This window comes from Papilio polytes, unplaced genomic scaffold (genome assembly GCF_000836215.1).
Source record: "Papilio polytes unplaced genomic scaffold, Ppol_1.0 DF824080.1, whole genome shotgun sequence".
Classification (NCBI taxonomy): domain Eukaryota; kingdom Metazoa; phylum Arthropoda; class Insecta; order Lepidoptera; family Papilionidae; genus Papilio; species Papilio polytes.
This window is the reverse complement of record NW_013525124.1, coordinates 1-4,885: the sequence shown is the minus strand read 5'-3', so window position 1 is coordinate 4,885 and position 4,885 is coordinate 1. Positions and strand designations below refer to the sequence as shown.

The window sequence follows — 4,885 nt, the reverse complement described above, 5'->3', positions numbered from 1 at the left end:
AAGAACTTTTTCTTGCCGTCTTAACCAAAGAAACTAGATACAGTTCTGAGAAGAACTATTTTAATGTTCTTCTGATAGCCATAGACAGGATGTAGTTCTGAAAAGAACTTTTTTTTGTCGTCTTAACCAAAGAAACAAGATACAGTTCTGAAAAGAACTATTTTAATGTTCTTCTGATAGCCATAGACAGGATATAGTTCTAAAAAGAACTTTTTTGCCGTCTTAACCAAAGAAACAAGATACAGTTCTGAAAAGAACTATTTTAATGTTCTTCTGATAGCCATAGACAGGATATAGTTCTGAAAAGAACTTTTTCTTGCCGTCTTAACCAAAGAAACTAGATACAGTTCTGAGAAGAACTATTTTAATGTTCTTCTGATAACCATAGACAGGAGATAGTTCTGAAAAGAACTTTTTTTTGCCGTCTTAACCAAAGAAACTAGATACAGTTCTGAAAAGAACTCTTTTAATGTTCTTCTGATAACCATAGACAGGAGATAGTTCTGAAAAGAACTTTTTTATTGTTGTGATAACCAAAGAAACAGAAGTCAGTTCTAAGAAGAATTTTGTTTTGATCTTCTGATTCTGAATAAACTTAGTTTTTGGCGTTATTGAAATAACAGAGAAAATAGAGATTGTTCTGAATAGAACTTATGTTTTCGACGTTTCTAAGTCCCACAGAATCTGGAGGTAATTCTGAGAAAAGTCAATCAAATAGAGAGCGAGGTTCGACTGCTGAATACGATGCGTAGACCCGCTGCTGTACACGATGTGTAGACCCACAGCTGTACACGATGTGAAGTGAGGATGCGGTGCTGTACACGATGCAAAGACCCGTTGCTGTGCACCAAGCGAAGACCCGCTGCTGAACACGATGTGGAGACCCACTGCTGTACACGATGTGGAGACCCACTGCTGTACACGATGTGGAGACCCACTGCTGTACACGATGTGAAGTGAGGATGCGGTGCTGTACACAAATTGAAGACCCGCTGCTGTACACTATGCGAAGACCCGTTGCTGTAGACGATGTGCAGACCCGCTGCTGTACACGATGCGAAGACCCGCTACTGTACACGATGTAAAGTGAGGAACTGCTGCTGCACACAATGTGAAGAACTGCTACTGTACATGATGTGAAGTGAGGACTGGCTGCTGAACATTTCATAATTTTCTTCTCTTGTTATCACTCTGCTGAGGTACAATGAAATCCTGTCTATTTGGTTGGCACTTCACTTAAATTTCTTAAACATATTGCTGCAGCTTTTTTACAAAGCTATTCATATATTGTGTATTACGATTCTTTGTATAATGGTGATGAAAAATACTGCATTCACATTACTAATAAACCATAAACAAGACATTTTTGTCAGGTTTTGTTTTATTGTTTAAATCATACAAATTAAGAAATTGTCAAACATTACATATTAAATTGTACATATATCTTACCATAATAAGAGTTAACATTTTCTTAATTATTTTATTGCCTGTATCTATTAATTAAAATCACACCAATAAACTGTTCTACAAATAAAAAAGCTCTTCCCATGCTTCATCTTGGCTACGCTTAATCAATGGAGGGGAAGTGCATGAAGAGGACTTTTTCCTTTATACACATCTCCCCGTCCGTCAAATACACTTGTCCTTCTCATTCCTTCCTCTTAAGAAAAGGATAGAAAGGGCAAAGGACTAAAATTAGGCAACAAAAACAAACAGGCTGGTGACAACTCTGTAGCATTAGCCCAGTTATTGGCTAGGGAACATTTTTCCTACTTGGCCTAATTTACTACATAATGTAGGCTTGTAAAGGTGAGTACCAAATTAGAGATCAAATTTCATAAATAAATAAGAAAACATAAAAGGATCCAATTGTAAATACTGCAATCAATCAAATTAAACAGAGTTTTAAGAGAGCAAGTTAAATAAACCTTAAAAGAAACTGCTAAACAGCTATTAATTTTGTAATAAGTAAATGACAACAAACAAAAAAAGAATTGCTTTAATCAGATCATAAATTTCAGTAGCCAATATATACAAAGAAGGTCGATTAAAAATAAATATTGCATTCCTAATTTCCATAGTAAAATATTAATAAAACAAGCGGCTACATGAAATTGCTTAAAGTGTGTGTGAAATTGCTAAAATGAGTGCAAGTGCGTGTGAATCTGATAGAAACAATCCAATCCCTAATTATAACAGATTAATACATACTTCATTTAAATCCATCATCCACATCATCCATCAGAGTCTATAAGTCTGGCCATGACCGTTAAAGCTGGGTGCTGATGATGCTTATGACCTTGGAGATGCACTGCTGCAACACCTCCATACACTGCACTGACAGCCTGATGCATCTTCCGCAAAACTAATCTGAAATTTAGACAGAATCTGTTATCATTTCATTTTTTTTGTTAAGATTGAATGAAAAGTAAAGGAACACCGAAGAAAATATGGATTGTGTGAATGAGGATATGCTTATAAGAGAGTGAATTCAGATATGACGGCTGATAGAAATGAATGGAAGCGCAGCACTTACTATGCTGACTCTCTATAGGGATAACGCCAAGTCGATGATGATAATAGCTTTGGCAACCGACTATGTCCACATGGAATTTAAAAACATAGTAAGTAACCTGTGTTTTTAAAGACTATGACCTACGTTTGTGAAATATTTATCTAGTGACTTTCTAGAGATAACTTCTAACATCAATACATCTAACGAAGATAGATATAAAAATCTCTAATCACTATACAGAATTTCTTGAACAAATAACTTTGTTAACTCCAGTAAAAAGACATTGTCGCAGAAAATGTAATAAATCTACTCCAGAATTATAAAATAACAAGAAATAAAAATCTCTTTATAGCTTGAAACTGTTGTGGTTTTTACAAATACGTTCGTTTTTTTTACACTACCGCATATCTTCCGAAATATAGGGAGCCAAAACCCAATCATTGTAAGAAACCCGTATCTTATGAACATAACGTTTTATTTACTTTTAGATTTTTAGATTTACAACTTTAGATCAGAATATACGTAGTTAGGATGCAACATGTTAAATAACTTAACACTTTTTACTTTATTAAAATCACACGTGGGATAGTTGAGATACTTGAAAAGTCGGAAATATTCTAGAACTACAAATCAAAATTAAAATTAGCTAATGTTAGATTAAATGTATAAATTAAATAATGACATAAAAATTCATAAACTCTGAAAGTTATGGCTAATTTTTTTTTCGTACAGCCGCCATTTTCTTTGCAAGGTACGCCACTGATAAATGTAACAAATCGGCACTACGTTAAACAAACTCTTAACGATTTTTATGCATAATAAAACAAAAATTAATTTAAAATTAAGAGCTTTATAAAGAAAAGCGAGAATGGATAAATAAATTAAAAAAAAAACATAAAATCGTTATTTATCTTAAAAAAGAAAGTTAAGTTTATTGCTAAGAAAATATTGTTATTATTATAATGTTTGCACTTACAGTTTAGCAGCTATGAGGAAAAAACACACTTGTATATTCTTTCTTGAACTTCACTGGACTGCCTGAATGATCGCGACCGACGACTACTCCGCTCCACCGCGCCGTTACAACTGAAACAAAAAACGAACAATGAGCATAAGGGTTAGGGATGGACGTTGAATCCACCGTTGTTCACATTTCAACGTTATAACTTTCAACTACTTTTCATTTAACTAGTAGGATTCAACGTAAGTCTCTTTGTACCCAAAGCTATGTAAATTTGAGATAATATTTTCGCGTTGCGAGTATCGAGTAACGCGCGAACTGGTGTAATTGTCGACATGAGTTAATATTAATTAAGAGTTAATATATTTGGTTAATACAGACATAGATTGATTGATTATATGGCTAACACAAACGCATAAAATGTCAACTGTACTGATTTACTCCACTATCTTGAAATACACTGCATTGTTTACGCATCGATTTTAAACGGCGTAAAAAAAATATATTAACGACCCTACCTATCCCAAATCAAACACTCACCGAACCGGAAATCGTAAAAAATAACAAAACGGTATGAAAAATTAAATACTTTTAACGTTTATTTTAAAAACATGCGAAAACACATACATGAGAATAAAATTATGTTTTCAAAATAAATTAATTTACGTAATTAATGTAAAAAAAAATCAAATTTTCGAAATTAACATTTTCGAGGTAAAAACTAAAGGTTGACTTTGTTTCCATTTTAAAATTGAATTACGTTAGTATTCATATATATAAATAAATTGTTTTTCGTCAATAAGCTATACAATGGATTCGATTCTAGTTTTATTTTGGTTTAAAACTTTGAACTTTCTGTATTTATCGTTTTATGACCAGATGTCGCTGTTATAAAAATGAGTACATCGAGAAACCGCCAAATGAAATATTAGTACTTATAATAACACATATTTTACTTTCTAGTATTCATATAAAAAGAAACAAATCTACATATGAACAATACAATAATAATTCTAATGCTACAAAACTCTTAGTTTATCCTATATTGCTGGAAAACTACGCAAACACTTCTGAACGCCATCTTGTTTCAACGGCAACAAAGCTAATAAATTTAAATTGATATGTTCAGATAATAATTATTTTGTGTTATGCTTGTTATCTAACTTGTTATGTTCTTAGGATTGGGAATGAAATCGAATCAAGGAAAATGACCGGTCGCGGTAAGGGAGGTAAAGGTTTGGGAAAAGGCGGAGCGAAGCGTCACAGGAAAGTACTTCGTGATAACATCCAGGGTATCACGAAGCCTGCCATCAGACGTCTCGCTCGAAGAGGCGGCGTGAAGCGTATCTCCGGTCTGATTTATGAGGAAACTCGCGGCGTGTTGAAGGTGTTCCTCGAGAACGTGATCC

The 4,885-nt window shown here is 33.6% G+C and overlaps 1 long non-coding RNA gene across 1 annotated transcript; it reads right to left on the bottom strand.

Annotated features, from left to right (window-relative positions):
- Positions 1 to 368: 368 nt before the first annotated feature.
- LOC106100045 lies at positions 369 to 3,753 on the bottom strand. Its single transcript, XR_001225415.1, has 2 exons — positions 3,492 to 3,753; positions 369 to 2,370 (listed from the first exon to the last, which is right to left on the bottom strand). It is a non-coding gene; the product is annotated as an uncharacterized LOC106100045 (long non-coding RNA).
- Positions 3,754 to 4,885: the final 1,132 nt, after the last annotated feature.